General features: G+C 37.9%; 1 protein-coding gene and 1 long non-coding RNA gene across 2 annotated transcripts in view; one reads left to right on the top strand and one right to left on the bottom strand.

Moving 5' to 3' along the window:
* Positions 1-19421, top strand: part of LOC142464645 (uncharacterized) — a 755558-nt gene that overhangs the window by 216692 nt on the left and 519445 nt on the right.
* Positions 4670-17208, bottom strand: LOC142465273 (uncharacterized). The gene is made up of 3 exons (XR_012787832.1): positions 17037-17208; positions 11136-11317; positions 4670-5415 (listed from the first exon to the last, which is right to left on the bottom strand). It is a non-coding gene; the product is annotated as an uncharacterized LOC142465273 (long non-coding RNA).

Raw genomic sequence — 19421 nt, 5'->3', positions numbered from 1 at the left:
ATAGCCTTGGTTTTTAAGGTTGTATTTTGGTTGGTACTTATATTTTTTCACAGGCTAAATTGTTCTGCTCCAGACGTGAATTAGTTAATTGTTTCATTGTTCGGGATGGAGTGTTAATTGTTTAGGGATGTAAATAATGATTGCTAATTGATTTTTGTTTACTTGATTGGTTGTAATGTATTGATTGGAATGTGAGGTGTTGCATTGGCATTTCATTGGCATTTCCTTGGCATTTGATGAATTAGATTGTGAGATCAGTTAGGATTATTAAAGGAAATTGATTTTATTGTAGTGTGTCTGTATGAAGAAGCGTTATTTGTAGGACACTTTGGTTTTGATAACCCTTCTACATTTATTTGTATATTGGTTCATCATGTATGTGTATATACTGTATATATATATATATATATATATATATATATATATATATATATATAATATATACAATGAAGGTCTGCGCTCGTGTGTGAATAGCCAGAAATATAGGGTATCTATAAATAGACTATTAGTGGATTAAAAATATATAAACACAATATTAATGAATTAATATATGATAAAATGATACAATATATCCTTAAATAATGAGATTAATTAATATACCAATAGTGCATAATGAATGTCTAATCAAAGCAACTAAAAAATACAATTTAAACAAAAAAATGTGTGTGGTGCTGTGAACTTTCCTTAATCTGCTCAATGCAGATAGTCCTCTAGAGTCCAACAAATAAGTCCAATAATGGGGGAGTAACAGTAGCACTATTAGGACCAACAGGCAGCTTCTTACAAGGGCACAACGACTTCCCTCTCCACCTGCATAGAAAGATATAAGAAAAAAAGCGCCAAATCCTAGTGCATTACTGTGCAAAAATCGATATATTTAATTCCCAAAAATCTCAATAAAAATGAACTCACAAACATAAAACATTTAAAAGCATTGTATGAGTAATACTCATGCTCCTAGGACCAGGAAACGCTGCTTTGCTGCTGTTGTCCCTCCGTGACTCCACTGGAACACAATGCTGCCTCCGTTGTTCACTGCCTGCAGGAACTGACGTATCAGGCGCTCCACGATCGTCTCTCACCCGGTACACACCACCAGATGATCTTTAGTTCCCACCGGGGACGGTAGATGCCGCGGACCAGCGGATGACGTCACGGGAATCGTCCAAGATACCGGACCGGTACAGATTCTCAGCAGTTCAATGGCAAGCGTTGGAAAGTCCACTGCACACCTTCCCTACGCGTTTTATCAGATTGACTGACTTCTTCAGGGGGTGGACTCTGGGTGTGTGGTGTCTCATACTATATACCCCCCGAGTCCAATTAGCTTGATTAGTTAATAGGCAAAAAACAGTGTGTTGGCAATCTAAATTGTAAGTAGAACAAATTATGTACACACATGAACAACCAATATTGCATCTACATTATTGAATACTTGCCAGCACACAGTGATGTATATAAAAATAAATGAATGACAGTAATACTATAAAATTATTAAAACCAACTTGTAGTTGATGTCCTTGTCTATTTTTTTTGTTGTTATGCGGACTACAAGGGTATATCTAAAGGTATCAAAAGGATATACTGTAATTGCCAACACATTCATATAAATGATATTAGCAACAGTTATACATTTCAATTATTAAAACCAAATTTTTGTCAATATTCTTATCTGTTTTAATTAAACATACTATAAGGGTATAACTACAGATATCCTAAATACCCCAATGAATCTATTGGTAAACAGAAGAGATAGGTGTTATTTAACACAAAATAAGTGGGGCTTGAGGAGGGTGGATCAATTGATGAATAAGGAAGAGTATAATATTCTCTATACAATTGAATGACTTATACCTTAATGTATTATTTATATTTTTCTTTTTAGTATTATTATGGATAAAGATTGAAACCATAATCCCTTATGGATGGTTCTACTCTTATTATTGTAGAATAATTTGAGAGATTTGTGTATGTGACTATGAATATTGATAGGTATCCCATAAATTGGAGGTGAAAGTATCTTTTAGTATGGTTACAATTTGAACTATAAAATAGAACCAGCGTGGAAGAGAGCAGCATTAGTGAAATATATTTTTGGAAGTTTAGACCGGACATGTATCCTAGGTCACTTGAATGGTCAGCCCAGCAAATTTGCATGGTTCAGCTTGTCTCCCAACACTCCTCGGTGTGATGGAAAGAGGGAAGGGGAGAAAGGGGGGGGGAGGTGGGGGGGGGTTTGGGGGGGGGGAGGGGGAGGGGTTCGGGGAGGGGGGGAAGGAAAGGGGGTTTGAGAATTGTGAAGGTGAAAAAAGAAATCTATGTATACGTGATAAGTGATTAAATATAAATATAGATGTGAATACATAATCCAAATTATGCTAAAATAACAAACTATAATAGATGTGCCCTAGTACGGTACTATGCTATTTGTGTGTGTGAATGATTTATTTGATGTGTTAATTTATTTGATGTGTGCTACCGATATTATGAACCCTCAAACAAAATGGTTGAGTGCTGTCATAAATAATACACCAAAATGGGTGAATTACTATTAATAATAACCTATGTCTGGCGATCACGAAGGGAACATGTAAACATGTTCAACCCAGACCTCCGTGGTCACCAGACATGTAACATAACCCATCCAATAGTGATAGGGAGCAAAAAGAAAACAGGAGAAAAATCCATCTCAAAATATAGACAGAAATGGATTTAGATGACTGTGCTGACATCAATACAATCATTCAGGCCTTCTGGACTCAGTGTATTCAATTCGTAGATCCAGCATGTTTCTCTAAGATTAAGCAATTTATGCCTGTCTCCACTCAGAAGTGTAGAATTTATGGCCTCAACCCCCATGATTACTAATGAGGACGAATCTTTATTGTGCTTCAATTCGTAATGTCTGGATAAACTATGTGTTTTTAACCCATGAATTATATTACGTCGATGTTCCAGGAATCGTATACATAGGGCCCTTTTGGTTCTACCAATATACTGAAGCCTGCAGGGGCATGTGATGGCATATACAATGTGAGTGGACAGACAGTTGATATGGCCCTTTATTTGATGTACTGATCCATTAGAGTGGGATGTGACACTCTCAGTCTTCTTTAAGTGTTTGCATGTAAGGCATCTTGAGCGATTGCACAGGAAATTACCATTTTTTACGTTCTTATTTGTTTGTACAGCATTTCTGATTTTTTTCAGTCTACTGGGTGCCACGATTGATTTTATATTTCTGGCTTTCTGAAATATCACCGGTATTTTGGGTGGTAGATTTTTGCCTATGATTGGGTCATTAAGCAAAATTCCCCAGTGTTTGTTTAATATATTTTTAATTTTTTGTGAAGCACAGTTGAATTGTGTTATAAATTGTGGGATACAGATCTCATTCTTGTCCCTTATCTGCCTCTTTCTATTTCTGGATATTATATTGCCTTTTGACTGATCTAAAAGTTCTTGTCTATCCAGTTGGCCCACTTGTTGAAAAGTTTCTAGGACCTTATGGTGATTGTAACCTTTGTCCACAAACTATTTTACAAGAGCGTCCCCCTGGGCCAAGTAGTCTGAATCAAGAGAACAATTCCTCCTGATTCTGAGAAATTGGCCCCTGGGGACGTTCTCCAACCATTTATGGTAATGGTTGCTGTTGAAATGTAGGTATGCATTTGTGGACACTTTTTTGAAAAATGTTTTTGTTACAATTTCATTCTTGTTGTTCACCATTAATTCTAAATCCCAAAAATTAATATTGTATTTATTTATATCAAAAGTAAACCTCAAATCCATCTGATTGTCATTAAATGCTGTTAGAATCTCACTCAATGCCTCCTGTTCACCGTCCCAGATGAAAATCAGGTCGTCTATGAAACGGCCATAGTACACCAAGCCCGCCCCCAGCCTAGCATTACCCCACACATGAGTGTCCTCCCATAGGCCCATGTAAAGGTTTGCATAGCTGGGGGCAAAGCGGGTGCCCATAGCCGTTCCACAGATCTGAAGATAGTAATCATCTCCAAATAAAAATAATTATGTTCCAAAATGAACAGGATTGCATTTAAAATGAATTCTCTCTGTGTTTTGTTGATAAGATTGTCCTTTTCCAAAAAATGTGCTATTGCTGCCACTCCCTTTGTATGACCAATGCATGTATACAAAGAGGCCACATCACATGTGGCCCAAATGTAAGTGGATTTCCAAGGTATCCCTGAGATTGAGTCTATAACATGCAGCGTGTCCCTAATATGTGATCTTAACTTGACCACCATAGGCTGTAAAAAATGGTCAACATACTGGGACACGCTGGACGTCATAGACTCAACCCCAGAGACAATAGGTCTCCCTGGTGGGTTAGTTGTATCTTTGTGTATCTTTGGTATGTGGTAAAACACTGGTGTTCTAGGGTTTCTTTTGAATAAGAAATCAAATTCTGCCTGTGTGATGATTCCCTCATGTTTTGCCTCTAAGAGGAATATTTTGAGATCCTTTTGATAGATATCCATTGGGTCTCTTTGTAGAGGTACATATGACTTCACATCACCTAACAGACGATTTGCTTCTGCTATGTATACACTCTTATCTTGAAGCACTATTCCGCCACCTTTATCTGCCTGTCTTATTACAATTTCACTATCTTCGCTCAACTCTTTTAAAGCCTGTAGTTCGTTTTTATGTAAATTGCTTTTTTGTAATACAGGTATATTTTGGCAGAGGGATTCAAAATCTTTCAATACTAGTGTGTAAAATGTATCAATGAACCCCCCCTTTGCTTGATAGGGGAAGAAGGTGGATTTTGGGATAAAAGGTGAATGTTTGATGTTAACTGTAGAGGATTCCACGGAGATATTATCAGCAACAGTGGAGGAAGACAATACTGGATCTACCAAATTTTCCACAATATCCAATACAACATCATTAAGATGTGTAGTATGTTGTGTAAAAATGTCCAAATTTTGGCCACAGTTTGTATCAATGTCAGCTATGTCAGAGCCATCTGCCAATAGTGAAGTCATGGCTTTAATACAATCCCTCTCTTGAGAGCTGAACATCTCCTCCTTCTCTTTGCCCTTCATAGTGAAAAATCTCATTAGTGTGACCTTCCTAATATATTTATTTAAATCTACAAATAAATTGAATTTTTTAGGTGAACTACTAGGTGCAAAAGAAAGACCTTTAGAGAGGAGTGCGGTATGATGTGCTGACAATACAAAACTTGATAGGTTGAAAATACCGTGACTCTCCGGCATCAATGTCCTTAGTCTGCCTTCCTTCTTTCTTTGTTCACGCTGCCCAGATCTTCTTCCTCGCTGTTTCTTTTTCTGCGTTGTGAGGAGTGTTCCCGCACTGTGGGATGTCTGTCCCATAATGGGTAAGTTCTCCTTTTCTCTCTCTCTTCCTCCTTCTTCACCAACTCTAAAATAGAAGCAGTATGTGAGGTTATTTTGGACCGAGATGGTGATGAATCCCTATTGGTGTGTTTGGGAATGGCCCCACTTGTTTCTCCCCCTTCTTTATTAGCAAGATCTGAATTCTTGGGGGAATCTGTCAAAACCTCAAATCTATTCTCTGTAGAACACCCCGGTGTAGTAGGTTTGTTTTCCTTCTGTTTATTCGTCCTGGGTGTATGTGTTCTAGGTGTTACTCCTGAGGTATGTTGGTGGTCCCTACTTCTTTCCCTATATTTGTATTGTTTCTTTCCCTTCTTAGGGGGATAGTGGTGTTTAGAATCATCTCGCTTAACTCTTTTCCAATTAGTAACCTGATTAGTAGCATAGTCATTGGTATCTCTATGATATTTTGTGTCTTTGCGTTCCATAATATCTTTTACATAGTTTAATACTCTCTTATTCACCAATTGATCCAATTCCTGAAACTCTTCACTCTGTATATGGCATTAAAATTTGTTGTACTTCCTCTATTTCCTTCTCAGTGAATTTCACTCTCTCCTCTCGGTACGAGATTAATAAGCGAATCAATGAGAAGGAACATTTCTCCAAAATGGAGTTCCATTTTGAGGAAAAATCCTCACTGGTTTCAAATGTAGGTTTCTTTGTTACTCTTAAACCTCTAGGAATTATATTTTCATTTAGATATCTTTCCAATGAGAGTAGATCAAGCCAATGCTTCATCTCCTCCTTTGCCAATTTCTCAAGCCTAAAGAAATTGGTTTTTAAATCTATACCCTCCTCCATAATCTCAACTGTAATAGACTCAGCTGGTTTGAGATAGTTTTGCCTTCTGGCTAATCTTTCTTTACTATTAGACATCATGATGAAGACTGTATTTCTGGCACCCAACCAACAGCTGCTGACCGTGAAGTTGAAAAACTATTAACAATATATACAATGAAGGTCTGCGCTCGTGTGTGAATAGCCAGAAATATAGGGTATCTATAAATAGACTATTAGTGGATTAAAAATATATAAACACAATATTAATGAATTAATATATGATAAAATGATACAATATATCCTTAAATAATGAGATTAATTAATATACCAATAGTGCATAATGAATGTCTAATCAAAGCAACTAAAAAATACAATTTAAACAAAAAAATGTGTGGTGCTGTGAACTTTCCTTAATCTGCTCAATGCAGATAGTCCTCTAGAGTCCAACAAATAAGTCCAATAATGGGGGAGTAACAGTAGCACTATTAGGACCAACAGGCAGCTTCTTACAAGGGCACAACGACTTCCCTCTCCACCTGCATAGAAAGATATAAGAAAAAAAGCGCCAAATCCTAGTGCATTACTGTGCAAAAATCGATATATTTAATTCCCAAAAATCTCAATAAAAATGAACTCACAAACATAAAACATTTAAAAGCATTGTATGAGTAATACTCATGCTCCTAGGACCAGGAAACGCTGCTTTGCTGCTGTAGTCCCTCCGTGACTCCACTGGAACACAATGCTGCCTCCGTTGTTCACTGCCTGCAGGAACTGACGTATCAGGCGCTCCACGATCGTCTCTCACCCGGTACACACCACCAGATGATCTTTAGTTCCCACCGGGGACGGTAGATGCCGCGGACCAGCGGATGACGTCACGGGAATCGTCCAAGATACCGGACCGGTACAGATTCTCAGCAGTTCAATGGCAAGCGTTGGAAAGTCCACTGCACACCTTCCCTACGCGTTTCATCAGATTGACTGACTTCTTCAGGGGGTGGACTCTGGGTGTGTGGTGTCTCATACTATATACCCCCCGAGTCCAATTAGCTTGATTAGTTAATAGGCAAAAAACAGTGTGTTGGCAATCTAAATTGTAAGTAGAACAAATTATGTACACACATGAACAACCAATATTGCATCTACATTATTGAATACTTGCCAGCACACAGTGATGTATATAAAAATAAATGAATGACAGTAATACTATAAAATTATTAAAACCAACTTGTAGTTGATGTCCTTGTCTATTTTTTTTGTTGTTATGCGGACTACAAGGGTATATCTAAAGGTATCAAAAGGATATACTGTAATTGCCAACACATTCATATAAATGATATTAGCAACAGTTATACATTTCAATTATTAAAACCAAATTTTTGTCAATATTCTTATCTGTTTTAATTAAACATACTATAAGGGTATAACTACAGATATCCTAAATACCCCAATGAATCTATTGGTAAACAGAAGAGATAGGTGTTATTTAACACAAAATAAGTGGGGCTTGAGGAGGGTGGATCAATTGATGAATAAGGAAGAGTATAATATTCTCTATACAATTGAATGACTTATACCTTAATGTATTATTTATATTTTTCTTTTTAGTATTATTATGGATAAAGATTGAAACCATAATCCCTTATGGATGGTTCTACTCTTATTATTGTAGAATAATTTGAGAGATTTGTGTATGTGACTATGAATATTGATAGGTATCCCATAAATTGGAGGTGAAAGTATCTTTTAGTATGGTTACAATTTGAACTATAAAATAGAACCAGCGTGGAAGAGAGCAGCATTAGTGAAATATATTTTTGGAAGTTTAGACCGGACATGTATCCTAGGTCACTTGAATGGTCAGCCCAGCAAATTTGCATGGTTCAGCTTGTCTCCCAACACTCCTCGGTGTGATGGAAAAAGGGAAGGGGAGAAAGGGGGGGGGGGGAGGTGGGGGGGGGGTTTGGGGGGGGGAGGGGGAGGGGGTCGGGGAGGGGGGGAAGGAAAGGGGGTTTGAGAATTGTGAAGGTGAAAAAAGAAATCTATGTATACGTGATAAGTGATTAAATATAAATATAGATGTGAATACATAATCCAAATTATGCTAAAATAACAAACTATAATAGATGTGCCCTAGTACGGTACTATGCTATTTGTGTGTGTGAATGATTTATTTGATGTGTTAATTTATTTGATGTGTGCTACCGATATTATGAACCCTCAAACAAAATGGTTGAGTGCTGTCATAAATAATACACCAAAATGGGTGAATTACTATTAATAATAACCTATGTCTGGCGATCACGAAGGGAACATGTAAACATGTTCAACCCAGACCTCCGTGGTCACCAGACATGTAACATAACCCATCCAATAGTGATAGGGAGCAAAAAGAAAACAGGAGAAAAATCCATCTCAAAATATAGACAGAAATGGATTTAGATGACTGTGCTAACATCAATACAATCATTCAGGCCTTCTGGACTCAGTGTATTCAATTCGTAGATCCAGTATGTTTCTCTAAGATTAAGCAATTTATGCCTGTCTCCACTCAGAAGTGTAGAATTTATGGCCTCAACCCCCATGATTACTAATGAGGACGGATCTTTATTGTGCTTCAATTCGTAATGTCTGGATAAACTATGTGTTTTTAACCCATGAATTATATTACGTCGATGTTCCAGGAATCGTATACATAGGGCCCTTTTGGTTCTACCAATATACTGAAGCCCGCAGGGGCATGTGATGGCATATACAATGTGAGTGGACAGACAGTTGATATGGCCCTTTATTTGATGTACTGATCCATTAGAGTGGGATGTGACACTCTCAGTCTTCTTTAAGTGTTTGCATGTAAGGCATCTTGAGCGATTGCACAGGAAATTACCATTTTTTACGTTCTTATTTGTTTGTACAGCATTTCTGAATTTTTTCAGTCTACTGGGTGCCACGATTGATTTTATATTTCTGGCTTTCTGAAATATCACCGGTATTTTGGGTGGTAGATTTTTGCCTATGATTGGATCATTAAGCAAAATTCCCCAGTGTTTGTTTAATATATTTTTAATTTTTTGTGAAGCACAGTTGAATTGTGTTATAAATTGTGGGATACAGATCTCATTTTTGTCCCTTATCTGCCTCTTTCTATTTCTGGATATTATATTGCCTTTTGACTGATCTAAAAGTTCTTGTCTATCCAGTTGGCCCACTTGTTGAAAAGTTTCTAGGACCTTATGGTGATTGTAACCTTTGTCCACAAACTTTTTTACAAGAGCGTCCCCCTGGGCCAAGTAGTCTGAATCAAGAGAACAATTCCTCCTGATTCTGAGAAATTGGCCCCTGGGGACGTTCTCCAACCATTTATGGTAATGGTTGCTGTTGAAATGTAGGTATGCATTTGTGGACACTTTTTTGAAAAATGTTTTTGTTACAATTTCATTCTTGTTGTTCACCATTAATTCTAAATCCAAAAAATTAATATTGTATTTATTTATATCAAAAGTAAACCTCAAATCCATCTGATTGTCATTAAATGCTGTTAGAATCTCACTCAATGCCTCCTGTTCACCGTCCCAGATGAAAATCAGGTCGTCTATGAAACGGCCATAGTACACCAAGCCCGCCCCCAGCCTAGCATTACCCCACACATGAGTGTCCTCCCATAGGCCCATGTAAAGGTTTGCATAGCTGGGGGCAAAGTGGGTGCCCATAGCCGTTCCACAGATCTGAAGATAGTAATCATCTCCAAATAAAAATAATTATGTTCCAGAATGAACAGGATTGCATTTAAAATGAATTCTCTCTGTGTTTTGTTGATAAGATTGTCCTTTTCCAAAAAATGTGCTATTGCTGCCACTCCCTTTGTATGACCAATGCATGTATACAGAGAGGCCACATCACATGTGGCCCAAATGTAAGTGGATTTCCAAGGTATCCCTGAGATTGAGTCTATAACATGCAGCGTGTCCCTAATATGTGATCTTAACTTGACCACCATAGGCTGTAAAAAATGGTCAACATACTGGGACACGCTGGACGTCATAGACTCCACCCCAGAGACAATAGGTCTCCCTGGTGGGTTAGTTGTATCTTTGTGTATCTTTGGTATGTGGTAAAACACTGGTGTTCTAGGGTTTCTTTTGAATAAGAAATCAAATTCTGCCTGTGTGATGATTCCCTCATGTTTTGCCTCTAAGAGGAATATTTTGAGATCCTTTTGATAGATATCCATTGGGTCTCTTTGTAGAGGTACATATGACTTCCCATCACCTAACAGCCGATTTGCTTCTGCTATGTATACACTCTTATCTTGAAGCACTATTCCGCCACCTTTATCTGCCTGTCTTATTACAATTTCACTATCTTCGCTCAACTCTTTTAAAGCCTGTAGTTCGTTTTTATGTAAATTGCTTTTTTGTAATACAGGTATATTTTGGCAGAGGGATTCAAAATCTTTCAATACTAGTGTGTAAAATGTATCAATGAACCCCCCCTTTGCTTTATAGGGGAAGAAGGTGGATTTTGGGATAAAAGGTGAATGTTTGATGTTAACTGTAGAGGATTCCACGGAGATATTATCAGCAACAGTGGAGGAAGACAATACTGGATCTACCAAATTTTCCACAATATCCAATACAACATCATTAAGATGTGTAGTATGTTGTGTAAAAATGTCCAAATTTTGGCCACAGTTTGTATCAATGTCAGCTATGTCAGAGCCATCTGCCAATAGTGAAGTCATGGCTTTAATACAATCCCTCTCTTGAGAGCTGAACATCTCCTCCTTCTCTTTGCCCTTCATAGTGAAAAATCTCATTAGTGTGACCTTCCTAATATATTTATTTAAATCTACAAATAAATTGAATTTTTTAGGTGAACTACTAGGTGCAAAAGAAAGACCTTTAGAGAGGAGTGCGGTATGATGTGCTGACAATACAAAACTTGATAGGTTGAAAATACCGTGACTCTCCGGCATCAATGTCCTTAGTCTGCCTTCCTTCTTTCTTTGTTCACGCTGCCCAGATCTTCTTCCTCGCTGTTTCTTTTTCTGCGTTGTGAGGAGTGTTCCCGCACTGTGGGATGTCTGTCCCATAATGGGTAAGTTCTCCTTTTCTCTCTCTCTTCCTCCTTCTTCACCAACTCTAAAATAGAAGCAGTATGTGAGGTTATTTTGGACCGAGATGGTGATGAATCCCTATTGGTGTGTTTGGGAATGGCCCCACTTGTTTCTCCACCTTCTTTATTAACAAGATCTGAATTCTTGGGGGAATCTGTCAAAACCTCAAATCTATTCTCTGTAGAACACCCCGGTGTAGTAGGTTTGTTTTCCTTCTGTTTATTCGTCCTGGGTGTATGTGTTCTAGGTGTTACTCCTGAGGTATGTTGGTGGTCCCTACTGCTTTCCCTATATTTGTATTGTTTCTTTCCCTTCTTAGGGGGATAGTGGTGTTTAGAATCATCTCGCTTAACTCTTTTCCAATTAGTAACCTGATTAGTAGCATAGTCATTGGTATCTCTATGATATTTTGTGTCTTTGCGTTCCATAATATCTTTTTCATAGTTTAATACTCTCTTATTCACCAATTGATCCAATTCCTGAAACTCTTCACTCTCTGTATATGGCATTAAAATTTGTTGTACTTCCTCTATTTCCTTCTCAGTGAATTTCACTCTCTCCTCTCGGTACGAGATTAATAAGCGAATCAATGAGAAGGAACATTTCTCCAAAATGGAGTTCCATTTTGAGGAAAAATCCTCACTGGTTTCAAATGTAGGTTTCTTTGTTACTCTTAAACCTCTAGGAATTATATTTTCATTTAGATATCTTTCCAATGAGAGTAGATCAAGCCAATGCTTCATCTCCTCCTTTGCCAATTTCTCAAGCCTAAAGAAATTGGTTTTTAAATCTATACCCTCCTCCATAATCTCAACTGTAATAGACTCAGCTGGTTTGAGATAGTTTTGCCTTCTGGCTAATCTTTCTTTACTATTAGACATCATGATGAAGACTGTATTTCTGGCACCCAACCAACAGCTGCTGACCGTGAAGTTGAAAAACTATTAACAATATATACAATGAAGGTCTGCGCTCGTGTGTGAATAGCCAGAAATATAGGGTATCTATAAATAGACTATTAGTGGATTAAAAATATATAAACACAATATTAATGAATTAATATATGATAAAATGATACAATATATCCTTAAATAATGAGATTAATTAATATACCAATAGTGCATAATGAATGTCTAATCAAAGCAACTAAAAAATACAATTTAAACAAAAAAATGTGTGGTGCTGTGAACTTTCCTTAATCTGCTCAATGCAGATAGTCCTCTAGAGTCCAACAAATAAGTCCAATAATGGGGGAGTAACAGTAGCACTATTAGGACCAACAGGCAGCTTCTTACAAGGGCACAACGACTTCCCTCTCCACCTGCATAGAAAGATATAAGAAAAAAAGCGCCAAATCCTAGTGCATTACTGTGCAAAAATCGATATATTTAATTCCCAAAAATCTCAATAAAAATGAACTCACAAACATAAAACATTTAAAAGCATTGTATGAGTAATACTCATGCTCCTAGGACCAGGAAACGCTGCTTTGCTGCTGTAGTCCCTCCGTGACTCCACTGGAACACAATGCTGCCTCCGTTGTTCACTGCCTGCAGGAACTGACGTATCAGGCGCTCCACGATCGTCTCTCACCCGGTACACACCACCAGATGATCTTTAGTTCCCACCGGGGACGGTAGATGCCGCGGACCAGCGGATGACGTCACGGGAATCGTCCAAGATACCGGACCGGTACAGATTCTCAGCAGTTCAATGGCAAGCGTTGGAAAGTCCACTGCACACCTTCCCTACGCGTTTCATCAGATTGACTGACTTCTTCAGGGGGTGGACTCTGGGTGTGTGGTGTCTCATACTATATACCCCCCGAGTCCAATTAGCTTGATTAGTTAATAGGCAAAAAACAGTGTGTTGGCAATCTAAATTGTAAGTAGAACAAATTATGTACACACATGAACAACAAATATTGCATCTACATTATTGAATACTTGCCAGCACACAGTGATGTATATAAAAATAAATGAATGACAGTAATACTATAAAATTATTAAAACCAACTTGTAGTTGATGTTCTTGTCTATTTTTTTTGTTGTTATGCGGACTACAAGGGTATATCTAAAGGTATCAAAAGGATATACTGTAATTGCCAACACATTCATATAAATGATATTAGCAACAGTTATACATTTCAATTATTAAAACCAAATTTTTGTCAATATTCTTATCTGTTTTAATTAAACATACTATAAGGGTATAACTACAGATATCCTAAATACCCCAATGAATCTATTGGTAAACAGAAGAGATAGGTGTTATTTAACACAAAATAAGTGGGGCTTGAGGAGGGTGGATCAATTGATGAATAAGGAAGAGTATAATATTCTCTATACAATTGAATGACTTATACCTTAATGTATTATTTATATTTTTCTTTTTAGTATTATTATGGATAAAGATTGAAACCATAATCCCTTATGGATGGTTCTACTCTTATTATTGTAGAATAATTTGAGAGATTTGTGTATGTGACTATGAATATTGATAGGTATCCCATAAATTGGAGGTGAAAGTATCTTTTAGTATGGTTACAATTTGAACTATAAAATAGAACCAGCGTGGAAGAGAGCAGCATTAGTGAAATATATTTTTGGAAGTTTAGACCGGACATGTATCCTAGGTCACTTGAATGGTCAGCCCAGCAAATTTGCATGGTTCAGCTTGTCTCCCAACACTCCTCGGTGTGATGGAAAGAGGGAAGGGGAGAAAGGGGGGGGGGAGGTGGGGGGGGTTTGGGGGGGGGGAGGGGGAGGGGGTCGGGGAGGGGGGGAAGGAAAGGGGGTTTGAGAATTGTGAAGGTGAAAAAAGAAATCTATGTATACGTGATAAGTGATTAAATATAAATATAGATGTGAATACATAATCCAAATTATGCTAAAATAACAAACTATAATAGATGTGCCCTAGTACGGTACTATGCTATTTGTGTGTGTGAATGATTTATTTGATGTGCTAATTTATTTGATGTGTGCTACCGATATTATGAACCCTCAAACAAAATGGTTGAGTGCTGTCATAAATAATACACCAAAATGGGTGAATTACTATTAATAATAACCTATGTCTGGCGATCACGAAGGGAACATGTAAACATGTTCAACCCAGACCTCCGTGGTCACCAGACATGTAACATAACCCATCCAATAGTGATAGGGAGCAAAAAGAAAACAGGAGAAAAATCCATCTCAAAATATAGACAGAAATGGATTTAGATGACTGTGCTAACATCAATACAATCATTCAGGCCTTCTGGACTCAGTGTATTCAATTCGTAGATCCAGTATGTTTCTCTAAGATTAAGCAATTTATGCCTGTCTCCACTCAGAAGTGTAGAATTTATGGCCTCAACCCCCATGATTACTAATGAGGACGGATCTTTATTGTGCTTCAATTCGTAATGTCTGGATAAACTATGTGTTTTTAACCCATGAATTATATTACGTCGATGTTCCAGGAATCGTATACATAGGGCCCTTTTGGTTCTACCAATATACTGAAGCCCGCAGGGGCATGTGATGGCATATACAATGTGAGTGGACAGACAGTTGATATGGCCCTTTATTTGATGTACTGATCCATTAGAGTGGGATGTGACACTCTCAGTCTTCTTTAAGTGTTTGCATGTAAGGCATCTTGAGCGATTGCACAGGAAATTACCATTTTTTACGTTCTTATTTGTTTGTACAGCATTTCTGAATTTTTTCAGTCTACTGGGTGCCACGATTGATTTTATATTTCTGGCTTTCTGAAATATCACCGGTATTTTGGGTGGTAGATTTTTGCCTATGATTGGATCATTAAGCAAAATTCCCCAGTGTTTGTTTAATATATTTTTAATTTTTTGTGAAGCACAGTTGAATTGTGTTATAAATTGTGGGATACAGATCTCATTCTTGTCCCTTATCTGCCTCTTTCTATTTCTGGATATTATATTGCCTTTTGACTGATCTAAAAGTTCTTGTCTATCCAGTTGGCCCACTTGTTGAAAAGTTTCTAGGACCTTATGGTGATTGTAACCTTTGTCCACAAACTTTTTTACAAGAGCGTCCCCCTGGGCCAAGTAGTCTGAATCAAGAGAACAATTCCTCCTGATTCTGAGAAATTGGCCCCTGTGGACGTTCTCCAACCATTTATGGTAATGGTTGCTGTTGAAATGTAGGTATGCATTTGTGGACACTTTTTTGAAAAATGTTTTTGTTACAATTTCATTCTTGTTGTTCACCATTAATTCTAAATCCAAAAAATTAATATTGTATTTATTTATATCAAAAGTAAACCTCAAATCCATCTGATTGTCATTAAATGCTGTTAGAATCTCACTCAATGCCTCCTGTTCACCGTCCCAGATGAAAATCAGGTCGTCTATGAAACGGCCATAGTACACCAAGCCCGCCCCCAGCCTAGCATTACCCCACAAATGAGTGTCCTCCCATAGGCCCATGTAAAGGTTTGCATAGCTGGGGGCAAAGCGGGTGCCCATAGCCGTTCCACAGATCTGAAGATAGTAATCATCTCCAAATAAAAATAATTATGTTCCAGAATGAACAGGATAGCATTTAAAATGAATTCTCTCTGTGTTTTGTTGATAAGATTGTCCTTTTCCAAAAAATGTGCTATTGCTGCCACTCCCTTTGTATGACCAATGCATGTATACAGAGAGGCCACATCGCATGTGGCCCAAATGTAAGTGGATTTCCAACGTATCCCTGAGATTGAGTCTATAACATGCAGCGTGTCCCTAATATGTGATCTTAACTTGACCACCATAGGCTGTAAAAAATGGTCAACATACTGGGACACGCTGGACGTCATAGACTCAACCCCAGAGACAATAGGTCTCCCTGGTGGGTTAGTTGTATCTTTGTGTATCTTTGGTATGTGGTAAAACACTGGTGTTCTAGGGTTTCTTTTGAATAAGAAATCAAATTCTGCCTGTGTGATGATTCCCTCATGTTTTGCCTCTAAGAGGAATATTTTGAGATCCTTTTGATAGATATCCATTGGGTCTCTTTGTAGAGGTATATATGACTTCACATCACCTAACAGACGATTTGCTTCTGCTATGTATACACTCTTATCTTGAAGCACTATTCCGCCACCTTTATCTGCCTGTCTTATTACAATTTCACTATCTTCGCTCAACTCTTTTAAAGCCTGTAGTTCGTTTTTATGTAAATTGCTTTTTTGTAATACAGGTATATTTTGGCAGAGGGATTCAAAATCTTTCAATACTAGTGTGTAAAATGTATCAATGAACCCCCCCTTTGCTTGATAGGGGAAGAAGGTGGATTTTGGGATAAAAGGTGAATGTTTGATGTTAACTGTAGAGGATTCCACGGAGATATTATCAGCAACAGTGGAGGAAGACAATACTGGATCTACCAAATTTTCCACAATATCCAATACAACATCATTAAGATGTGTAGTATGTTGTGTAAAAATGTCCAAATTTTGGCCACAGTTTGTATCAATGTCAGCTATGTCAGAGCCATCTGCCAATAGTGAAGTCATGGCTTTAATACAATCCCTCTCTTGAGAGCTGAACATCTCCTCCTTCTCTTTGCCCTTCATAGTGAAAAATCTCATTAGTGTGACCTTCCTAATATATTTATTTAAATCTACAAATAAATTGAATTTTTTAGGTGAACTACTAGGTGCAAAAGAAAGACCTTTAGAGAGGAGTGCGGTATGATGTGCTGACAATACAAAACTTGATAGGTTGAAAATACCGTGACTCTCCGGCATCAATGTCCTTAGTCTGCCTTCCTTCTTTCTTTGTTCACGCTGCCCAGATCTTCTTCCTCGCTGTTTCTTTTTCTGCGTTGTGAGGAGTGTTCCCGCACTGTGGGATGTCTGTCCCATAATGGGTAAGTTCTCCTTTTCTCTCTCTCTTCCTCCTTCTTCACCAACTCTAAAATAGAAGCAGTATGTGAGGTTATTTTGGACCGAGATGGTGATGAATCCCTATTGGTGTGTTTGGGAATGGCCCCACTTGTTTCTCCACCTTCTTTATTAACAAGATCTGAATTCTTGGGGGAATCTGTCAAAACCTCAAATCTATTCTCTGTAGAACACCCCGGTGTAGTAGGTTTGTTTTCCTTCTGTTTATTCGTCCTGGGTGTATGTGTTCTAGGTGTTACTCCTGAGGTATGTTGGTGGTCCCTACTGCTTTCCCTATATTTGTATTGTTTCTTTCCCTTCTTAGGGGGATAGTGGTGTTTAGAATCATCTCGCTTAACTCTTTTCCAATTAGTAACCTGATTAGTAGCATAGTCATTGGTATCTCTATGATATTTTGTGTCTTTGCGTTCCATAATATCTTTTTCATAGTTTAATACTCTCTTATTCACCAATTGATCCAATTCCTGAAACTCTTCACTCTCTGTATATGGCATTAAAATTTGTTGTACTTCCTCTATTTCCTTCTCAGTGAATTTCACTCTCTCCTCTCGGTACGAGATTAATAAGCGAATCAATGAGAAGGAACATTTCTCCAAAATGGAGTTCCATTTTGAGGAAAAATCCTCACTGGTTTCAAATGTAGGTTTCTTTGTTACTCTTAAACCTCTAGGAATTATATTTTCATTTAGATATCTTTCCAATGAGAGTAGATCAAGCCAATGCTTCATCTCCTCCTTTGCCAATTTCTCAAGCCTAAAGAAATTGGTTTTTAAATCTATACCCTCCTCCATAATCTCAACTGTAATAGACTCAGCTGGTTTGAGATAGTTTTGCCTTCTGGCTAATCTTTCTTTACTATTAGACATCATGATGAAGACTGTATTTCTGGCACCCAACCAACAGCTGCTGACCGTGAAGTTGAAAAACTATTAACAATATATACAATGAAGGTCTGCGCTCGTGTGTGAATAGCCAGAAATATAGGGTATCTATAAATAGACTATTAGTGGATTATAAATATATAAACACAATATTAATGAATTAATATATGATAAAATAATACAATATATCCTTAAATAAGGAGATTAATTAATATACCAATAGTGCATAATGAATGTCTAATCAAAGCAACTAAAAAATACAATTTGAACAAAAAAATGTGTGGTGCTGTGAACTTTCCTTAATCTGCTCAATGCAGATAGTCCTCTAGAGTCCAACAAATAAGTCCCTGCATTAATTTCTGGCTCAGGGAACCCCCTGCTCACTGTACAATATTATTAAAATACAGAAATGCTGCTTCTTTACCATAGCGCATAGCCGCTAAGGTAAAGAACGAGTGTTTATTTATACTGTATACTGTATGTGTTTTATTGATACTGTACATGTGCAGAGGGTCTCCATAGCAGAACCGCACTGGTTTCAGGTCTGGGGACCCCCTGCTCCCCGAGATACAGGCCCCTTTAGGGGGTGCCGGTATCCCTCTGCTCTGCTTGGTTTACAGGCCGCGATCACGTGGTCGGGCCCTTTAAACCAAGCAGAGGGATACCGGCACCCCCTAAAGGGGGCTGTATCTCAGGGAGCAGGGGGTCCACAGACCTGAAACCAACGCGGTTCAGCTCCGGAGACCCCCTGCACATGTACACTATCAATAAAAATGTATTTAAAATAATTTTTAATGTGCCGATGTTTGCGCAGAGAGAGAGCAGCGGATCTCTCTCTGCTGCAAACACATCTCGCCCCCGCCGCCCATACAGTAGTATCATTTATGTATGTGCATATACAGTACTGTATGCTAGGGCTTATAGGGGTTGTTGTTATACAGTATATATATATATATATATATATATATATATATATATATATATATATACTGTGTATATACAGTACTGTATATATATATACTGCATTACAATTCATGAATTTATGCCATCTGGTGGACACGCGAAGCATTGCAGCCTATTAAATCCTGATCATTATCATTTAACAGATCAGGCCCCCGTCAGCCAGGCATGAACCGTGGCTGGGAAGGCAAACGCAACGGGGCTTGTCAGAGGTGAGGAGCGGCGCATTCCAGGTATCTGCTAGGTACAAACTGGGCATTTGCTCGAATAAAGTGTGTCGATGCTGTATATGTTCCATAATTAGCAGTTGCTTAGAGAGTTTAGTAATCTCTCGGTTCGGGTGTGCACTATATGCTTACTTAGGACCGATAC

The sequence above is a fragment of the Ascaphus truei genome, chromosome 13 (assembly GCF_040206685.1).
Source record: "Ascaphus truei isolate aAscTru1 chromosome 13, aAscTru1.hap1, whole genome shotgun sequence".
Classification (NCBI taxonomy): domain Eukaryota; kingdom Metazoa; phylum Chordata; class Amphibia; order Anura; family Ascaphidae; genus Ascaphus; species Ascaphus truei.
Note: the sequence above shows the minus strand (reverse complement) of the source record. Positions and strands in the feature narration are given on the sequence as shown.